This window comes from Schistocerca nitens, chromosome 10, assembly GCF_023898315.1.
Source record: "Schistocerca nitens isolate TAMUIC-IGC-003100 chromosome 10, iqSchNite1.1, whole genome shotgun sequence".
In the NCBI taxonomy this organism is placed as follows: domain Eukaryota; kingdom Metazoa; phylum Arthropoda; class Insecta; order Orthoptera; family Acrididae; genus Schistocerca; species Schistocerca nitens.
Genome location: NC_064623.1, coordinates 92155451 through 92178180, shown reverse-complemented (window position 1 = coordinate 92178180; position 22730 = coordinate 92155451). Strand labels below are relative to the sequence as shown.

Sequence of the window (22730 nt, the reverse complement as noted above, 5' to 3'; positions counted from 1 at the left end):
CTTTTCCCCTCCCTTGGCGTACATGTCTGGGGTGCTTTTGGGAACGTATTCTGCGTTTTTGGTATTCAATATCAGAATACTCTCCACTGTTTTCTTGCTCCTTTTTTTCCATGTTCATCTTCTCCTGTCCTTCCTCCACTTCAGCATTTGAGGTTCCTCTTCTTCTTCTTTCCTGCATGCTCCTGAAGGCTCCTTCACACATCTCAAGCATAACAGGTGACTGGGTGACACAAATTCCAGCCCTGGGTTGACAGGTAGAGACCCCCTGGTACAGGCCAGGACTAGGGAGGGGTGATTGCTTGAGCTGCTACCTTCCCAAATTACCGATTCGTCCCTCCGTTAGGTGTCTGGGAGGTGTGAAAAATCACCTAAGGCAGATGTGCACCTAGTTGGAAGGAGCACACTATCGGATACGCTGGCTTCACAGGCCACAGCTACAAAACATAAATGGAATGAAGCTTACGATTCAAAGACCCTTCCAGCTGCACCACAGTTCCTTTTGTTTTCATGTACTGAAGACTGTCAGTACTCGTGCTTCGCTCCTCCATGGGTATCCTGTTGGTTTCGAGACCCATCGAACACTGAATTCTTCCCCTGGTGTTATTTACACTAGACTGCTCGATGGTCTGACGGAGACAGAAATCCAAATGTACCTCTCTGATCAGTGTGTCATTGCCTTCCATTAGGTGATGAAAAAGGTAGATGCTTCCTTAGTGCCCACATGCACTCTTTCTCTCACATTTAGTGGTGCTTCTCTCAGAGATCAAAGCAGGCTGTGAAGTTATTACAGTCGGACCGTACATTCTGAATCCAATGAGCTGCTACCAGTGCCATCATTTCAACCACACTCAAAGGTCTTTTTGACATCTGGCCAAATGTTTAACCTGTGGTAGGGATGCTATTGAAGGCGATTGTTGTCGTCGTCCGCCTCCCCCCCCCCCCCCCCCTCCCTTGCTGCATCAACTGCAATTGCGGCCATGCTGCCTCCTCTCGAGATTGTTTATGTATCTCGATGAGCGGGCTGTCCTGGAGATCCGGGTAAAGAAAAAAGTGCCTTACCCGGTGGCTCACAAGTTATTGGCTAGTTGCAAACCATGCACTCTACCATCTGGTACTCACAGTACTGTTCTTGCTACATCTTGCTCCATGGAGGACATATCCACGCAGACAGGCGACCTCAACTTCAGCAATGCGGTTGGGAAATCTCCCAGTGTCATGATAGCATCACCGTCTCCTCGTCCAGTTGTGCAACAAGCCACTAAGCAATCACCTCACAGAGCGAAGTCACCTGTTACACAACCGGCAGGCTGGAAAGGACAGAAGGAATACTCACGCGAAGACGTCCTACGTCCCTCAAGCCAACAAACATCTGAGTCTTCCTGTGCCAACCGGAAAGGCTCCAAGAAGTCAAATAAAGCCAAATGGTCTTCTCCTTCACCAACTCAAGAGATCCTCTTCGGCTGTGTCACCACATGATACCCTCGCCCAGCTGACCTCCGTGTTGCTGGTGCGCACCGCCAACCGTTTTTCTGCCCCGGACTCCACAGATTGACAGAGTGAGACCACTGACGCCTCTGTAGATCTCATGGAGGAGGATATTCCAGCCTCTGTGCCCTGTAGCAGTGAGTCTTTGAAGGCTGGCACTCAGGTGATGCCACTTCAATTTTTCTCTCACCCATTTCCTCGTTATGACTCTTCTACAATGGAACGCTCATGGTCTTCAATCAAACAAAGAGGATTACTGCTCTTAGAGTCATAGCAGTTTATATTATTTTCATGACATAAGTTATTGTATCTGCATGAATGATTCAGATTCACTGCGTGAACGATTCATATTCACTTTAACACCCGTTACCTATCAAATATAACAACTGAATGTGATTATTCTGATTATTGTAAAAACAGTGTGTACTACCCATTTGCTTCTGTTAAGATATACAAATAAAAGGAGCACAGTATCATTTTATACGCAGGAGTGCATGTGTTAAACCACAAAGATGTAATGAACCTGCAAAGAGAACTCAGTAGAGCACATTAAAAGGTGGCGTGGGAAGGTAGTTCTGTAAGGAACCACACAGGTGTTGCTGCTACAGCCATAAAGTGCGCGCGCACACGCACACACACACAAACTGGCAGTTCCCATCATCACCCTCTTCCCTACTCAACTGTGTTTCGCTGTCACTTTGGCTATTCTGATCCAGGTATAATACTTACTTCATTCATCTTTTCAGTGGTTTGAGGATCAAATTGGCACAATTCTCCTGGATTTTCCTTTGTAAACGCACATTTGTCAACAGTGTTTCAGTTCCTGTTTCAGTCATTAGGGACTGGACACTAACTTTGGTGCCATTATCAGCCTTTATACATCCGGAATTTCTTTGGGTTTTTTGAAAGATTGTTTGACAATATTCTGCTTTGGTAGTCACTGAAGGCTTCATGCATTGCTCTCGTGACAGCTAAATGTATTTCATTCAGCATCTCTGTCTATAGCCCTATGCTTTGTTTTACACCTATTGGGCAATAATGTCCATTTCTTTAGAAGTTCCTTTACAGTGACTTTAAACAAACTTGAGCCATAGTTCCTCTATACGCTCCTGCCCTGTTCTGACAGTTTAAAGTTACTCAAATATGACACAACTGATTTTTTACCTATTTCACCGAACACACACACACACACACACACACACACACACACACACACACACATGCTTCTGCTTGTTTTATTTGTCCTTTGTGCTGATACCAGTTTCGATGTTGAACCGTGCTTTATTTTCAAAGAATTTTCTTGAGAATTTATTCTACTTACTAGCGATTCATCAAGAACATTAACACATTTAATGCCACTATGTGAGTGTGGAAGTAGTTTCCAGGGAGTAACTGATGAAACCATAAGCAAATTCCTTTTCAACAAATGGTAATTTATTCACTGTAATGGTGCCTAAAAATTATTATTATTATTATTATTATTATTATTATTATTTCTTTATTTTCTCAGACGTTATGTCTGGTCAAAAATGGAAAGTGATGCGGACCTTGATCAAGCGTGACTTCCTTTTAACTGTACTGTATATGTTATATTGCATCTAGGAACTTTCGGGTAATTGAACATGTATCAATAATTACGAATTTCTGTAGTTTTATATATAAGTTTGGATGTAGCTGTATTTCATTGATGTACTGGTGGATATTGTGTGGTATGACTCCTGTAGTTGATAGTATAATTGGTATAATGTCAACTTTATTATTATTATTATTATTTTTTTTTTAAAGAAACGGATTTAAAATTATAATCAGAAAGCACCCACTAAATATCAAGTTACAATTTATTCAGAGGCAGAAAGAAACATATCTTTGACTGTATGAGCTTTTGGGCTGAGAACCTTGCCGCTCCCTTTTGACACGGCCGTAGTTACGACCGCTCTCAACAAACTCTGAAAGACTACACTGGTGCAAATCTGCAACACACCAGATTAGTTTAAACTAAAAATTTTAACAATTCACACAAGCACACAAACTATGCACCCAGTAGGAGGGATGGAAATGGTACAAAACACTAAAATGAAAATATTAACTTTGCCACCAAAAGTGCAACTTGATGTTAACTTCTAAGAAAAGTCTTACAGTGGAAGGGTGACAACTTTATATACTAAAATGACCATTTAAATAAAAGCCCACGAAATGCAATCTTATATAAAATTATACAAGGTTGGCCAGACAAGTTAACATGCTCTACAGTACACAGATACCTCCTCTCAAGATGATAGGCAAGATCAAAACATATTTCAGGAATTAGGCCGTTACACTCCAAGCAATAAATTCGTTAACACACCAAACCCGACAAACATGACAGAGGCAGCTACTAACGTACGGCAGATTGATAGGGAGATTACCGAGCAACCCGAACCGCAGGTTGCTCTAATCCGCCCCTACTCCACAAGGCAAAAACGGACCACCCAATTCATAAATAACCACCTTCCCGCGGATGGGTAAACGGAGAAGAATGGTGGGACAACCTCAAAACAAAGCGGCTTGTGACCTCACCAAGAAAACAAGTAGAATTTAACAAGTAAATGAAACAACATATCACCAATCACTTAACCTCTAATAAACTGCGATTTCTGGAGAAGACCTGGCGCAACACTCCCAAATCACTCTCCCAAACCGTCCGCTGCCAGCCGCTTCAACGAACGCAGGAAGGCGCGCCGATCTTCCGTCTCATGGCGTCGCAGCTCACACCGGCCAGACCGATGTCGTAGGTGACTCCTGTTGCTCTTGTGTAGACCGCGAAGCCACTACCCCTCGCTATACGGCGTGTTCCACTGGACTCACGTGGTGACCTCACATGCGCCGACGCTCGAGGCGGACAAGTCATCTTGTATCTCAGTGTGCGACCAATCGACCCAACCGCCAATGACCGTTGCCTGAGCAACTTGAGCAGAGTGGCGGCTTAACGTGCAGACTCGGATGCAGGAACTAAGCCCTGACCGGGCGACCACTCACTGAGTTCTCTTACTGGCGGAATGGAAAGACTCTCATTTATCTGGCTTTAAAGATTGGTCCGAACGAAAGACATACTAGCTGTCCGGATGACACAGACGCTTACTGCCTCACAAATTCGGACGAGGTACAGACTAGCAAGCTGGGGACGAGAGCCTGACCCAGACTCACTCTCTGGCGAGCTCATAGCACCCCCTAAATGCACATGAACCGGCAACCTTTCCCCTTTCCCACCAGAGGGAGACACCAAAGCTGCGATTGTCACAGCGGCGCCACCGCCAGAAGCGGAGGGCGACTGCTTCACACTACGTGCTGCGGCGCGCTTTTCAAAAGAGCAATTTTTACCACGGCTCAGATGTCAACATCTTCAAACATGTCATGTCTATTTGTTTGTCACCCCCCCCCCCCCTTTCCCAGTGTCCCACAGTCCCATTAGTGGGTACGTGTGTGGTGCGCGCGTGGGGCCCCGCCTGAGCTATTGCAGTCTTCTTCCTTTTTCCAGACTGCATTACCATCCCTTTTCCTCTCCTTTCCTGTCCTTGCTCCTTTCTCCCTGCCCCCTCCTTTCCCTCTTGGTGGACTACTTTATATTGACCTGGCTATCCTTCCGGCTTTGTTTTGGTATGTGCTATTGTTTAGTTTGCTGTTTCTGGTACCGCGCGCTGAGGAATTTGAATCCGCGCCAGCCGTCATGGACGTCGAAGACCCATAGAGGTCGCTGCACCGTAAGCTGTGGCGGCGCGCACCTCCTGGCCCGCTTTTAGTGTGGAGGCGCCACCAGTGGAACACATGGTCCCAGCAGCCAATAGCGGCACCCCCAAGAGCGTACTTAAGCGCAGGCCACTCGCACATCAAGTCAGTCTAATCTCGCTTACGTCGGTTTACACCTCGCTTGCGCTAGACTTATTTCTTCCAGGTTCGTGTACGAGTTTGTTTCCTTGTGACTCTGTTGTTCGGTTTTGTCGTACTCGTTCTGTCCTACGTTGGTCGTGTCCGTCCCTTTCCATTGTGTTGTTGTTCGCGGGCCTCTCCACGGGTCCCGCCGCGCTTCCCGTCAGTGCTACCCCGCGACCGTCCTGGTCGCAGTTACAACACTGTTTCCATCTCCTATTTGGTGTTTTTGGTCCCCTTGGGGTTTGACCCCCATTTCCAACGTTTTCTGTTAAGTGTGAGCAATTTGGGGATGAACTCCCAACCTAGTTTCCATGGTGCTGCTCCTCTCCCCCTCCCCTCCTGTTTCCCCTTGCACCCTGGCCCCCCTTCCTGCTAGGTCACCATCACGGTAGCCAGTCTGTGTGACGGGGCTGTTAAGCGCCCACTTGGCTGAGCCCCCTGACAACACAGGAATCACATTGCTAGTACCTGAGCTGTTAATGCCAAGGAGTCGATGCTCGCCACTTTGGGGCCTCAGAACTCTTGCAGTGGGCGCTGTGCCAGATGACCCTTGATGTGGCTGGGTGGTGCCCATTGGGTGAGCCCCTGGTCGGAGTGGGTGGCACTCGGTCAGACGCCTTGCACATGAAGTGACAAAAGCTTCAACATCCTGGCCATTGTATGATAGAAAACATGACACTCCTTCTGATCCATTGGCCTTCCCCTCCCTGGCCAACCCTTGGGAAGAGGGTGAAGTTCACCAGCTTGGGTTGAAACCTTTCCCTCGGTACCTGGTTTGTACCAGGGCAGATGTCGAAAGTTTTGCCACGACCAAGCCTTTATTTTTGTAGAGACAATTGAAGATAAGTATGGCGAAGTGGAATCCCTGAGTAAAATGCGGTCTGGTTCTTTGCTCATAAAGACATCTGCTGCCCAATCTGAAGCCCTGCGTGCTTGTGACCATCTTGGTGACATGCCAGTCTCCATCACACCCCACCAATCTTTGAACTGTGTACAGGGCATCATTTTCCACCGGGATCTTCTTCTCCAAACTGATGAGGAGTTCCGTGCAAACCTCGAGCGCTAAGTAGTTCGACTTATCCGCCGTGTACGGCGCACCATAAAAACAAATGCTCTGATACAGGCGCCTTTATCTTGACCTATGAGGGGGACACCCTCCCAGAGAAGGTCAAGGTGATGGTGTATCGGTGTGATGTAAAAACTTACATATCCCCCATCCATGAGGGGAGTGACTGTGCTCCCCTGACAGTGTGCATAAATTGTAATGCGCAGCATCCTCCCTGCTCGTCAGCATGCCCAGTGTATGTGAAAGAACGACAGATTCAAGAGTGCAGGACCGTAGATAGACTTCCTACACCGAGGCTTGTGGAAATGTGACTGGCTCCGTCCCGTGCTTATAACTTCTACTTTTGCTTCAGTTACGTCCATTCCCCCTGCTACCCCCTGCTCTTCCCAGCCCCCACCCCATTCATCCCCTCTACCTCCCCATCAGTACCCATGCCCACCCCTTCAGGTGCTTCTCCCCTTCCCCCCCTCCCCCAATGGAGAAGCGCTCCCCTTCTTCGGCAAACGCCAGTACTGGGTCTCCCTCCCGGGGAACCTCTTCCCGGCACTCCCCTGAAAGGCGATCTGCAGCTCCACATCGACCACGTGATCCACGGCTGGTGGGTGCCAAGATTGCCAGCTCGTAATTCCGTGCCCGACCTCGCTGCAGTCTGCCCTTCTCTTCCTTCACAAGAGAAGAAGCAGAAACACAAGAACAAGGGCGAGACTTCTCCGGTACCCCCTGAGTTGCCGCCTTCCCCTCCAGCCAATGAACCAACAGAGCCTGACCTCACCTATATGGACATTACCCCCATCCTGATCGGTGACGGATGGTGACTCGGCGGCGTGACCGGCTCTGGTCCGTTTACTTCCCATTTGGACTCCGGCTTGAAAATCCTCCAGTGGAGTTGTAATGGATATTTGTCACCTCATGGAGTTGCAGCCCCTTGTTTCCTCCTATTCTACTGCTTGCATTGCTCTCCAGGAGACCCATTTTGTCAATTCAGACTCGCCCACCCTTCGTGGGTTCCATGCATTGTCGGAAACGAATTGGTCCCTTGCGGGCTTCTGTGTTGCACCTTGGTCTGCAAGGACATAGTTAGTAGATGGGGTACCCTCCATATCACTTTGGAAGCAATTGCTGTCAGGGTCCATCTGGCCACTCCTATCACAATCTGTAATCTCTACCTCCCGCCTGACAGGCCACCCATGTCCCTTGCCCTTACTACCCTTCAGCAACTCCCTTCTCCCATACTGCTTCTAGGGAACTTTAATGCCCACAACCCTCTTTAGGGTAGTCACACGACTACTGCCCTGGGCAGGACAGTTGAAGCTGTTCTGGCATGGCTTGACCTCTGTCTACTAAACATGGGCGCTCCCACACACTTTAGTGTGGCACTCGGCACTTTCTCTGCCATTGACCTCTCCATCTGCAGTCCCAGCCTTCTTCCCTCCATTCAGTGGGGTGTCCACAATGGCGTATGTGACCGATCATTACCCGATTGTTTTGACCTTCCTTCAGTGTATCTTGCTCAATCACCCTACCAGGTGGGCCTTCTCTAAAGCTGATTGGGGTGCCTTCTCCTCTGCTACCATCCCCCCTGTACTACCAAATAGCAGTGTTGATGAGTCTACACAGACATTGACTGCCGCCATTCTTTCCAGAGTTGTTTATCCATTTCTTCTTCCTCAAGTTCCCCCCTGTCGGAAGATGGTCCCCGGTGGACTCCGGAAATTGCTGCAGCCATAAAGGTCCCCCACCGTGCTCTTCAACACTTCAAGCGGTACCCTTCTACTGCTCTCCTTCTGGTCTTTAAACGATTCTACGCCCGGACCCGTTACCTAATCAAATTTCAGAAACGGATTTGCTGGGAACGATATGTGGCTGCCATAGGACCGCACACCCCCTCTTCACAAGTCTGGGCGAAACTCAGGCGAATTTTTGGCCACCATCATAATCCCACTGGCGTTGCAGGAATTTCTGTGCACGGTGTTGTCCTTACCTATCCGGACTTTGTCGCAGAGAATTTCATTCAACTCTTTGCCCAAGCCTCTGCATCAACTCGGTATCTGCCCACATTCCTCCTCCTGAAAGAGCCCTCAGAACAACTGCCTTTGTCTTTCATTTCTCACTACTTGGAGCCTTATAATGCCCCATTTAGCAAGTGGGAATTCGCCAGCACCCTCGCCCTTTGTCCTGACACGGACACGGCTCCTGGACTGGATCGGATAGCCAAATGCTCCAGCACTTATCAGTTGCAGGCCACAGTTGTATACTAACCCATTTCAACCGTCTGTGGAGTGAGGGGGTATTTCCTACCCAGTGGCAGGAAAGCATTGTTATTCCGGTGTTGAAGCTTGGGAAGCCACCTTTTCAGTTGGATAGCTACCGTCCAGTTAGCCTTACCAACACCCTCTGCAAGCTCCTTGAATGGAATCCCACGACCTTTTGTCATCGATTCAAGGTGGTTTTCGCCGTGTCCACTCTATGGTGGATAACTTGGTCCACCTGGAGTCTGCTATCTGGTCAGCTTTCGCCCATTGGCAACAACTCAACTGTCTTTCTTGTCGCTCTTTCTGGTTCCAAGTTGGTTCCTCCTACAGCACTCTCCATCGGCAAGAAAATGGGGTTCGACAGTGTTCTGTGCTGAGCATCCCTCTCTTTCTCGTAGCCATTAATGTACTGGTGGCGGCTGCTGGGCCGACAGTGTCCCCCTCTTTGTATGCTGACGATTTTTGTATCTACGTTGCTTCCTCCGTCATGGGTGCTGTAGAACGCCGTCTACAGGGGGCAATCTATCGGGCACAATCTTGGGATCTCTCCGATGGCTTTCAGTTTTCGGTGGCCAAGTCGTGCATCATACATTTCTGCCGACGCCGTACAGTCTGTCCCCATCTCGACCTGTTCTTCGATGGCCAATCTCTCGAGGTGGTCGATACCCAATTCCACTGTCTCCTCAGTTCATTCCAGGGTTCAGAAGTAATTTATACTGATGGCTTCATGGTTGCTGGTCACGCTGGTTATGCTTACACGTATGCGAGACACTGAACTTCTTTCCTTGCCAGATCGCTGTAGTGTTTTTACTGCAGAATTGGTAGCCATCTTGCATGCACTGGACCATGTCTGCTTCTGCTCAGGACTGTCCTTCACTACCTGTAGTGACTCCTTGAGCAGTTTGCAAGCTATCGGCCAGTGCTTCCCTCACCACCCGTTGGTCATAGTTATCCAGAACTCCCTTTCTCTCCTTGAACAAAGTGGATGCTTGGTGGTTTTCATTTGGTCCCCAGGCCATGTTGGGATCCCTGGCAATGAACTTGCCATTTGACTGGCTAAATTGGCTACTAACAGGCCATCTCTTGCTATTGGCGTTCTGGAAATAACCTTCACTCGGTATTACGTCAACAGGTTTTGGGACTTTGAAATACAGAATGGCACACTCTTTCTTCGCCGAACAAGCTCAAGGCAATAAAGGATTCTACAACTATATGGCAGTCCTCCTTACAGGCCTCTTGTAAGGCCTCTGTCGTCCTTTGCGGACTCCGCATCAGCCGTGCTTGGCTGACAGGGTTATCTCCTCCATCGTGAGGACCCCCCTCTGTCGTTTTAGATCAGTGTTGACTGTGGTTCACCTCTTACTGGACTGTCCCAACTTAGCTGGCCTGCGATGGACTTTTAGCTTTCCTGACTCGCTACCCCTGTCGTTAGCTGACATGCCTCAGCAGCAGATCTAGTTTTAAGATTTCTTCGTGATGGGGTTTTTTGTCGCTTTTTTTTTTTTAAGGGTGGGACCTTCAACCTTATCGGTGGGTGGAGGGGATGGCAGGCCATCTTGATCCCCCCCTTCACCCCAATTGGACTGGCTTTGACTGGGCTTGGTGGTTCACCCCCGCCCTCTGCCTTCCCACTCCTTTCCTTTTGGGGTCTATTTTATCTTGAGTGTATATCTTGTCTACCTATGCTTCTTCCTTGATGCCCCAGTCATTAGTCACTTTCTTTCCCTCATCTCTTCTTCTGACTTCCTCCTCTGTCAGTCATTTGTAATTTTATGGCCATTGTAGTTTCCTCTTCTAGTGTGAGGTTTTATTGGTTTTAGGTCGGAGGGACTGATGACCGCATAGTTTGGTCCCTTCTCCAATCCAACCAGCCAACCAACTATTTGTTGCTGTTGAATCTAAAATATTTCCATCATGAATGGGGTTCCTAACTATCTGGTCTAGGTAGTTTCCAGAGAAGGCATTTAGCTGTGTTCCACAGGATTCTGATCACACCTACCACGAACAAAACTGTAATTTTCGCAGTTAATTGTTGAATGATTAAACTTCTCCAGCAATGATTATAGTACGATTGGGAACTTGTGTACAAGTGTTCACTTGTACCATGGAATAACTTTTAGCTCTTCCTTCAGCAAATTCTCGTTTTATTTAGTGTTTTGTTAATGTGTGTGTGTGTGTGTGTGTGTGTGTGTGTGTGTGTGTGTGTAGGCTCCTCTGCATGAATTTTGCTAAGCAAACAACTTATTGCCAAAGACTCCTCACAGTATGTAAAGAAAATTGTTTATGAGGAAGTAAGTTATTCTTAATAAAAATTTAGTTAATACTAGAAGGAATTTGCACTCTGTGCAGCGTGTTCTCCGATTTGAAACTTCCATGCAGATTAAAACTGTGTGCCGGATCAGGATTTGAATGTGGTATACTGTATTGGATCGGTACTCACAGCTGGTACCTGTTCCCTTTTGTGGACAAGGGCTTTTGTGACTTTTATCCAGGCACGACCCACTCTCACTATATCCTGTCTTCCAAAGATCACAGAAATTATTTATAAATACTCTGCAACTGCACTGGTTACAGTGCAGTCAAGTGCCAAGAAACCTATGTCATTTCCATCATAGTTCTAAAGGGCACACAGTGTTTTGTATCCAGTCAATGCAAGCTTGACAATCAAACAGTACTCTGGGTTTTACTTGATTAGTTAGTTAATCAGTTCCATATGACACTTTTTTGCCAGCCAACCATCCTTGGACAACTGAGAATAGAATAATCCTCATAAAACCTGATGCCACGAAGGATGTGTCAACTGTCATGTGAACAGGATATCCTGGAATTTTGCTTCTCTCAGTAGGTTTCTGAAGATAGATAGCTGATCAAAATGCTTAATGTGGAAATAATTTTTAAAAGTTTGATCAGTATTGTATAATTTATGTTCCCCCCTTTTAGCTGAATAATTGATTTTTAAGCAATATTACAAAAACTGATTCCTTTAATGCACAATAGGAGAAAAAAAATCACTTAGTTTCTGGAATATAATGTTTATGAAAAATAATGTGAAGCAGTTCTATTGGATTTCATTACAGGAACACTATTTTTACATATAAAGTGTTGCCAGTAACTGGAAAATTTCAAGAAAATGATGTGAAATTTGGAGTTTTTAGTGAAATTTGACAAAAATACACCATTTGGCAATAATATGACTCCAAATTCAGAAAAAAATGACACTAAATTTGGCAGAAAAGGTCACTGAATTTGTAAAAACAACACAGACTGTCAGAAAATAGCTGGTGTGGAAAACGGACACAAAATTTTTGGCCATGTGAAGTTCTTATTCTATTAAGTGTCTTCCATATGTGGTGAGTAGGGTCGATGGTGTGGGGGGCAAGGACTTGCACAGTGGACTCTCAGTAGTCCCTCCATTTGTCATTAGTATTGAAATTTCCTACTAGTAGTTGTTCTGCAGTAAGGAGTGGTCGAGACCTAGATTTAAGTCTTTTCAGAGCTGTACAAGGGAGATATTTGTGGACAGGGAGACTGATTTGCTATTATTTTTTTGTATTCTCTAAGGAGGTGTTCTTGTCTGAGAATGGGAGGGGGGGGGGGCAATATGACACAGGTCAGGAAGCCAGGGAACTGGAGTACTTCTTAAGCTACCATTGATTATTCTCCTAGTTTCATTCAGCTTTATGCTGACTTTAGACTTTCTTTGTGTGGCAGTTATTTAGCCAAGCCGGGGAGCAGTATTCAGCAATGGAATACACCAACCTAAGAGCTGAAGTTGTCAGTGTGGATGCATTTGTACCCAAGGTTGTGCCACTTAGTTTTTGGATTATGTTGTTCCTAGTATTAACTTTAACATCAAAATACTTAACTTCCTCCCCCCATGAACCATGGACTTTGCCGTTGGTGAGGAGGCTTGCATGCCTCAACGATACAGATAGCTCTACCGTAGGTGCAACCACAACGGAGGGGTATCTCTTGAGAGGCCAGACAAACGTGTGGTTCCTGAAGAGGGGCAGCAGCCTTTTCAATAGTTGCAGGGGCAACAGTTTGGATGATTGACTGATCTGGCCTTGTAACAATAACCAAAACGGCCTTGCTGTGCTGGTACTGCGAACGGCTGAAAGCACGGGGAAACTACAGCCGCAATTTTTCCCGAGGGAATTCAGCTTTACTGTATGGTTAAATGATGATGGCGTCCTCTTGGGTAAAATATTCCGGAGGTAAAATAGTCCCCCATTCGGATCTCCGGGTGGGGACTACTCAAGAGGACATCGTTATCAGGAGAAAGAAAACTGACATTCTACGGATCGGAGCATGGAATGTCAGATCCCTTAATCAGGCAGGTAGGTTAGAAAATTTAAAAAGGGAAATGGATAGGTTAAAGTTGGATATAGTGGGAATTAGTGAAGTTCGGTGGCAGGAGGAACAAGACTTTTGGTCAGGTGAATACAGGGTTATAAATACAAAATCAAATAGGGGTAATGCAGGAGTAGGTTTAATAATGAATAAAAAAATAGGAGTGCGGGTAAGCTACTACAAACAGCATAGTGAACGTATTATAGTGGCCAAGATAGACACAAAGCCCATGCCTACTACAGTAGTACAAGTTTATATGCCAACTAGCTCCACAGATGACGAAGAAATTGAAGAAATGTATGACAAGATAAAAGAAATTATTCAGGTAGTGAAGGGAGACGAAAATTTTATAGTCACGGGTGACTGGAATTCGATAGCAGGAAAAGGGAGAGAAGGAAACATAGTAGGTGAATATGGAATGGGGGTAAGAAATGAAAGGGGAAGCCGCCTAGTAGAATTTTGCACACAGAGCATAACTTAATCATAGCTAACACTTGGTTCAAGAATCATAGAAGAAGGTTGTATACATGGAAGTGGCGTGGAGATACTAATAGGTTTCAGATAGATTACATAATGGTAAGACAGATTTTTTTAAATTATAAGACATTTCCAGGGGCAGATGTGGCCTTTGACCACAATCTATTGGTTATGAACTGTAGATTAAAACTGAAGAAACTGCAAAAAGGTGGGAATTTAAGGAGGTGGGACCTGGGTAAACTGACAGAACCAGAGTTTGTAGATAGTTTCAGGGAGAACATTAGGGTACGATTGACAGGAATGAGGAAATGAAATACAGTAGAAGAAGGATGGGTAACATTGAGGGATGAAATAGTGAACGCAGCAGAGGATCAAGTAGGTAAAAAGACGAGGGCTAGTAGAAATCCTTGGGTAACCAAAGATATATTGAATTTAATAGATGAAAGGAGAAAATATAAAAATGCAGTAAATGAGGCAGAAAAAAGGAATACAAACGTCTCAAAAATGAGATCGACAGGAAGTGCAAAATGGCTAAGCAGGCATGGCTAGAGGACAAATGTAAGGATGTGGAGGCTTATCTCACTAGGGGTAAGATAGATACAGCCTACAGGAAAATTAAAGAGACCTTTGGAGAGAAGAGAGCCACTTGTATGAATATCAAGAGCTCAGATGGAAGCCCGGTTCTAAGCAAAGAGGGAAAAGGAGAAAGGTGGAAGGAGTATATTGAGGGTCTATACAAGGATGATGTACTTGAGGACAATATTATGGAAATGGAAGAAGATGTAGATGAAGATGAAATGGGAGACACGATACTGCGTGAAGAGTTTGACAGAGCACTGAAAGACCTGAGTCAAAACAAGGCCCCGGGAGTAGACAACATTCCATTAGAACTACTGACGGCCTTGGGAGAACCAGTCCTGACAAAACTCTTCCATCTGGCGAGCAAGATGTATGAGACAGGCGAAATACCCTCAGACTTCAAGAAGAATATAATAGTTCCAATCCCAAAGAAAGCAGGTGTTGACAGATGTGAAAATTACCGAACTATCAGTTTAATAAGTCACGGCTGCAAAATACTGACACGAATTCTTTACAGACGAATGGAAAAACTGTTAGAAGCCGACCTCAGGGAAGATCAGTTTGGATTCCGTAGAAATGTTGGGACACGTGAGGCAATACTGACCTTACGACTTATCTTAGAAAAAGATTAAGGAAAGGCAAACCTACGTTTCTAGCATTTGTAGACTTAGAGAAAGCTTTTGACAATGTTGACTGGAATACTCTCTTTCAAATTCTAAAGGTGGCAGGGGTAAAATACAGGGAGTGAAAGGCTATTTACAATTTGTACAGAAACCAGATAGCAGTTATAAGAGTCGAGGGGCATGAAAGGGAAGCAGTGGTTGGGAAAGGAGTGAGACAGGGTTGTAGCCTCTCCCCGATGTTATTCAATCTGTATATTGAGAAAGCAGTAAAGGAAACAAAAGAAAAATTCGGAGTAGGTATTAAAATCCAGGGAGAAGAAATAAAAACTTTGAGGTTCGCCGATGACATTGTAATTCTGTCAGAGACAGCAAAGGACGTGGAAGAGCAGTTGAATGGAATGGACAGTGTCTTGAAAGGAGGATAAGAGGAACATCAACAAAAGCAAAACAAGGGTAATGGAATGTAGTTGAATTAAGTCGGGTGATGCTGAGGGAATTAGATTAGGAAATGAGACACTTAAAGTAGTAAAGGAGTTTTATGAGGGCGGTTCAGAAAGTAACCTCCGATTGGTCACAGTGCGGGTTGTGGGGGGAGTAGCGACTCCATCTGTGCGTTCACGCACTCAACAGATCAGTCGGCATCAAGCCGTGGTCGAGTGAACGTCGTACCTGCGCTAGTTTAGTTTTTGTGGCAGTTTGAAATGTGTGCTGCAATAGAAAACCCCGCCAAATGTGAAGTGCGTGCTGTCATAAGGTTTTTTACAGCCAAAGGATATTCTGCAGCAGCTATTCATCGTGAGCTTTGTGTCGTGTACGGACCAAGAGTTATGAGTGAAGGAGTTGTCCGTGAATGGGTACGTTTATTTAAAAGTGGACGAGAAAACGTTCATGATGAAGAGAGGAGTGGTAGACCATCATTGGTGACTGACGAACTCGTTCAGACAGTTGATGCAAAAGTTCGTGAAAATCAAGGTTTCTCAATGTCGGAGTTGTCTACTGGTTTTCCACAGATTTCTAAGACTCTCTTGTACAAGATAGTTGACAGCAAGATTGGGTTACCGTAAGTTCTGTGCACGATGGGTGCCCAAAATTCTTACCGACCATCACAAAACTCAAAGAATGGCCTCTGCATTAGACTTTCTGTCACGTTATGAGGACGAAGGAGAACCATTGTTAAACAGAATCGTGACCGGTGACGAAACCTGGATTAAGTACGTGAACCCTGAGACAAAAGAACAATCAAAGATGTGGGCACATTCAAATTCGCCTACCAAACCAAGAAAAGCCTCGCAAGATTTTTCTGCCAGAAAACTGATGGCAACGGTGTTTTGGGATGCCAAAGGGGTGTTGTTGGTTGAATTCATGGAACGTGGTACGACCATTAATCAAGACGTGTACTGTGAAACAATAAAAAAGTTACGACGGGCTATACAGAACAAACGCCGTGGTATGCTGACTTCCGGTATCGTTTTTTTGCACGATAACGCCCGTCCTCACTCTGCTCGCAGAACAACGGCCCTTCTTGAGTCCTTCAAGTGGGACGTTATCAACCATCCACCTTACAGCCCAGACCTGGCGCCAAGTGATTATCACCTCTTCATGCATTTGAAGAAATGGCTCGGGTCACAGCGGTGTGATGACGACGAAGAGCTCAAAGATGCGGTCACAGGCTGGCTCCAGGCACAAGCGGGTGCTTTTTATGCAGAAGGAATTTCAAAGCTTGTGAAGAGATACGATAAGTGCCTCAATCGCTATGGAGACTATGTAGAAAAATAGTGCAAAGATGTAGTTGTAAGATGTATATATTAAAATATTTTTATTTAACTTGGTGTATTTTTTTAAATCAACCGGAGGTTACTTTCTGAACGGCCCTCGTACTATTTGGGGAGCAAAATAACTGATGATGGTCGAAGTAGAGAGGATATAAAATGTAGACTGGCAATGGCAAGGAAAGCGTTTCTGAAGACGAGAAATTTGTTAACATCGAGTATAGATTTAAGTGTCAGGAAGACGTTTCTGAATGTATTTGTATGGAGTGTAGCCACGTATGGAAGTGAAACATGGACAATAAATAGTTTGGACTAGAAGAGAATAGAAGCATTTGAAATGTGGTGCTACAGAAGAATGTTGAAGATTAGGTGGGTAGATCACGTAACTAATGAGGAGGTATTGAATAGGATTGGGGAGAAGAGAAGTTCGTGGCACAACTTGACTAGAAGAAGGGATCGGCTGGTAGGACATGACCTTAGGCATCAAGGGATCACTAATTTAGCATAGGAGGCCAGCGTGGAGGGTAAAATCGCGTAGGGAGACCAAGAGATGAATACACTAAGCAGATTCAGAAGGATGTAGGTTGCAGTAGGTACTGGGAGATGAAGGAGCTTGCACAGGATAAATTAGCATGGAGAGCTGCATCAAACCAGTCTCAGGACTGAAGACCACAACAACAACAGTATTAACTTTGGCTGCAGTGTTCTCCAAGTGCCTTTTATATGATAGTGTTCTATCCAGTGTGCTGCCCAGGTATTTCGGATATGGATTGTAGCGTAGGACGTGGTTGTTAAAATATACTACTGGCTGCTTATTTGCTTGTCCATTGTGGAATTGGAAACTGGACACTTGTTAGGAGTAAGTTGCTTACTCCTAATGCAGGTCCTCTGTGCGTATATTGCTGGCCTTTTCTGTGTCTTTACTGCAGGCAGCTAGTGCTAGGTCGTCAGCATAACGTATTTCTTGGATCTTGTTTGATGCAAGTCAGAGATATATAGATTGAGAAGAGTAGGCGCGAGCGCCGATCCTCGGAGTAGGCCATTATTCAGTTTCCTTATTTTGCTTTTGCTTTCTCCCATGACTATTTGAAAAGGCCAGTCGCAAAGCATGTTATTTATTAAGGATATTATTTGGGTGCATGGTATCCTACTCAGAAGATTGTAAAGGAGACCCTCTCCCCAAACTGTATCATAGGCCACAGTTAAGTCGACAAAAACAGCAGTGGTCTTTAGTCCGCGTTCAAATCCAGCTTCTACGTGCACTGTGAGGGTTAATACTTGATCAGCACAGCTGCGCTGTGGTCTAAAACCTGCCTGTTCCACTGGGACACTTTCCAATATAACAGGGCCTAATCTGTTCAGAATATCCTTTCTAGTAATTTGTAGCATGCGTTAAGATATGCAATAATTCAGTAGCTCTCTGGTAGGTTCTTTGGTTTATTTGGTTTTAATACTGAGATAGTTTTGGCTCTTTTTAGATTTTGCGGGAGATATCCTGTGGATAAGATGTTTGAGTAAAGTTTAGCCAGCCACATCTTTGTATGTTTGCCACAGTTTTTGAGAAATTCTGGGTGTATCCCATCAAACCCAGGAGCCTTGTCAGATTTGATGTCACCTAATGCTCTGTTTATTTCTGTTACGGTGCAAGGTCTAGAGTATTCTGGTTGAACTCCTGTTTTCCTGTTGACTGACAAAGAGTTTTTGCTGTTTTATATATTTTTGTGTACTGTTTCATGCTGGGTGTCCTGGAGAAGGTTACAATTCATGCGGCAATTTTGTCAGCTGTTACCTCTGGTATTTCCCAGGTGGAGGTATTAGTGCTACCTTGTTTCCTTAAGAGGCTTCAAGCTTTCGTGCTCAATTTTTTAAAATCTATATTGCTAGTGGTTTCTTCCCATTTCTTACGTCGTTGCATGTCAAGTCTGTTGAGAAGCTCATCTGCTACCTCAAGGTCTCCACCGTTCTGGAACTCTTGATACAGCTCCTCAGTTTTGCTGTTCCAACCATGGATATATTCCAAGAAGCCACTTGGTACAGACCTCTTTGCTGTGGAAACGACAGTCCTTGTAAACCGGTCATAGTTAGTACTTCTGGGAGATATCCACCTGACAAACCCATCTAACTATGCTGCAAATTTGTCCCAACCGGCTTTCTTCAGGTTCCCTCTGGATCTGAGAGTGAAATGAATAACTGGAATTTTTATGCCAACCACAAGTATAATAGGGTGATGCTGCATATGTGGAAAGTCTTTAAATACCCCCCTTGGTTCGAGATTATGGGAATCTGCTCAATTTAAAAGTTGCTAAGCATTTTAATCTGTTGTTCTATATTTCCAGGTTCTATTATGGCTATTAAAATTGCCCGCATATATAGCTGGTTGTGGATGGACATATAACATCCTTTGGGGCCATTGTATTTGCAGTGGCTTATATATGTTAACAACAGTTACAATGGCCATTTTGGCAGTTAATTGGTGGATATCGCCATCTGTCCTTGACTGTACTAGTTGGGCATTTTCGATGTTGTTCCGGACATAGGCTGCGACACCGTATGATCGAAGATAGGTTGCACCAAGTAGTTCATATCCATGGATTTTTCCCATATAGTGGTGCTGGTTGTTGTTTTCTATATGAGTTTCCTGGATCAAGGCCATGTCAATATTTTCTTCTAGCAGGAACTTAAAGATGTAAGCACTCTTGGCTCTGCTAAGTCCCTCAGCATTTAGTTAGCAGATACAGATTATTTTTCTGAGGTTCTTTGTCATTTGGGCCTGATAAGGACCTTGACTTACTGGTCTTCTTGGATCCATGTATGTTATCCAAGAGATCAAAGATATAGTCTGGCTGCCGAAAATCACTCTAGCTCATTTAGTGTTACCCAAGGTGCACGTACAGTAATTCTATTGTGGACGCGAGCTAGTTTACACCCCGTTAAATGTCATTAAAAATATTTTGGTTATGTTGAGAGTACCCAACACCACAATTTTTACACATGGTTTTTGTGTAATCTCTACATTTAGAGAACTCTCATTGCGTATTATCGTTACTTCTTAGTCTGTATTGACTAGTGTGGCAAATGTGCAGACCCTTTCATTTCTTTGCTTGAATACAGTCTTCCATTATCCCCTCTACATTGTATTTAATTTACATAAAACTTTTGCCTAGTTTGAGCCGCCGTAAATTCTAAATTGTTTTCCTCCCAAAACTGTTTCTCCCTTTGCACACATCTATATAATAACTAGGAGTTTGACACAGTTATGCCAGGAAAATGGCGAAGCATACTGTCTCTTGCTCCTCAAAAGTGTAATACTGCTGCAACTGTGATTTACTCATTTCTGCTACAAATGTTGACAGATTTCATGATCTTCTCCATTATTTCCAAAGGAGAGTTCTGTTTGTGGGTCCATAGCTCATCAAGTATTAGTTTTGGAAATAAAAGCTTCCTCTTTGTTTTGGTTTAATTTATTTATTTTGATTTCGTTTTTCGCAATTATTTTTGGGGTCACTATTGCCACATTTTCAAGCTGTGGCTGTCAAAACACTTTTGTGTTCAGTAAAAGTCAACAGATGCTCCTTAGTTATTAATAAGTTAGAAACTCCACTAAAGGAGTAATCCAACAATGTAAAGATGAATGTGCAATTTAATCTTCTCTTAACATATAGTGACAGACTTTTCTGAGTCTAACATTTAAGTGATGAAATGGTGGTGGTGGTGGTCTTCAGTTCGAAGACTGGTTTAATCCTACTCCATCCTGTGCAAGCCTCATCGTCTCTGCTGCAGCTTACATCCTTTGGAATCTGCTTACTGTATTCATCCCTCCATTATTAAATTGGTTATCACTTGATATCTGATAATGTGTCCTACCAACCGATCCCTTCTCCCAGTCAGGTTCTGCCACAAATTTCTTTGCTCCCCAATTCCATTCAAATTTTGCCTCAGGGAAGTTAGCCCCCAACTTCGAAAATTTTTTAATTTCTTTCCTTGCTCTGAGGTTGCTCTACTTTGCTCCAGGAGCTCGCCACACACGAGTAAATTTGAAAACAAACATACAATTAAACAAAAACAGAATTTTCCATCAGGCCTCACTTTCTGTAAAATCGGATTTTTGTACATGTGTGTTGGTCCTCGGACAAGCAGTTTTCAAAAGGGGAAACAAAAATAGATTTTCCACTGGCCCCCACTTTTTGAAAATTGGATTTTTTTATACGAGTTGCTCTAGTTACTCTGAATGTTATTTACCAACAACTATGTTGACCTACTAGTACTTTAAAATTGGTATCCAAAAAAATTTTTGCGCTAGACCTCTGTCTTTGAAATGCTGGGTGTCTTAAAGTGTACTTTAGGTTGGTCTTTTTTGTTCTGAACATTGTTCCAGAACGACTGTGCTGACAAACAAATAGTATTGATACAGAAATTAAAACCATTTTTTCTTCATCTATTTCTTTTTCCTTCCCCTAACCCCACCCCCCATCTCCCCATTTCCTGTGTGTGTCTGTAGTTGCTTTGAACATACCTTCAGATCATCAGTCCCGACAAGTAAATATTAAAGTGGAAACTATAACTATTTTCTTATCAGCCTCCCTTTTCTGAAGAAATACATTTCTTAAATTTGTTTTGACTTACTCTAGTTCTCAATATTGCTCCAGAACAATTATTTAATTCCTATTTCAAAATTTTTCTTTTGTTTTGTCTACTGCTTCTCAATGTACAGATTGAATATCAGGTATAGGCTACAACCTTGTCACGCTCCCTTCTCAACCACTGTTTCCCTTTCACACTGCTCGACCTTATAACTGCCATTGGTTTCTATACAAGTTGTAAATAACCTTTTGCTGCTTTTATTTTACCCTGCTACCCTCAGAATTTTAAAGAGAATATTCCATTCAACATTGACAAAAGCTTTCTCTAAGTCTATAAATGCTACAAATGTAGGTTTGCCTTTTTTTCAACCTTTCTTCTGAGAGAAGTCATAGTGTCAGTATTGCCTTGTGTATTCCTCCATTTCTCCTGAATCCAAACCGATCTTCCTCGAGCTCATTTATTCCCGCTTTTTCATTTTTCTGGAAAGAATTCATGTTAGTATTTTGCAATCGTACTTATTAAACTGATAGTTCTGTAATAGTCACACCTGTCAAAGCCTGTTTTCTTTGCAACTGGAATTATTGTATTCTTCTTGAAGTATGATAGTATTTTTCCGATCTCATGCATCTTGCTCATCAGATGGAAGAGTTTTGTCTTGGTTGGCTCTCCCAAGGCTATCAGTTGTTCTGATGGAATGTCATTGACTTGCAGGGTCTTTTTTCGACTTAGGTCTTTCAGTGCTCTGTCAAATTCTTCATGCAGTATCAAATCTTCCATCTCAACCTCATCTATGTGCTCTTCCATTTCTATAATATTGTTCGCAAGTTCATCTCTCTTGTATAGATCCTCTATATACTCTTTCCTCCTTTCAACATGCTTAGGACTGGTTTCCCTCTGAACTCTTGATATTCATTTAGGTGATTCTCTTTCCTCCAAAGATCTCTTTAATTTTCTCGTAGGCGGTATCTATCTTTCCCCTAGTGATATATGCTTCTAAATTCTTAGATTTGTCTTGTAGATGTTCCTGCTCAGCCATTTTGCACTTCCTGCCAATCTCATTTTTTAGATGTTTGTATTCCCTTTCACATGCTTCACTTACTGCATTTTTAAATTGTCTCCTCTCATCAATGAAATTCAATATCTCTTGTGTTACCCAAGGATTTCTATTAGGCCCTAGTCTTGTTACCTACTTGATCCTCTTTTGACTTTACTACTTCATCTCTCAGAGCTACCTATTCTCCTTCTACTGTATCCCTTTCCCCTATTGTTGTCGTCAATCATTCCCTAATGCTCCCTACATCTACATCTAGGTCCATATCAGACTTCACAAGCCACCTAATGGTGTGTGGTTGAGGGTACTTTTTGTACCACCCTCTGAAACTCTCAACAGCTTACGGTACGAACATCTGTATTGCTGATGCATGCAAGCCTCCCCATGGTTCATGGGGATGGGGTGTGATTATGTCATTACAAAAATATCAGTGTAGTTGACAATATTGTCAGTCATATGTTCAGGTCGAGTATATTACTTGGAGCAGCGTACAGTGACGAGACGTGTTTGTTGCACTTGGGATGTTAGGCATAGCTCAACTTCACTTGGTGCTCCACGAAGCCCAAAAGGAATACTTGAGATAAACAG

The 22730-nt window shown here is 44.0% G+C and overlaps 1 protein-coding gene across 8 annotated transcripts in view; it reads left to right on the top strand.

Moving 5' to 3' along the window:
• Nucleotides 1-22730, top strand: part of LOC126210336 (speckle-type POZ protein-like) — a 103083-nt gene that overhangs the window by 56677 nt on the left and 23676 nt on the right. The window lies entirely within an intron of this gene.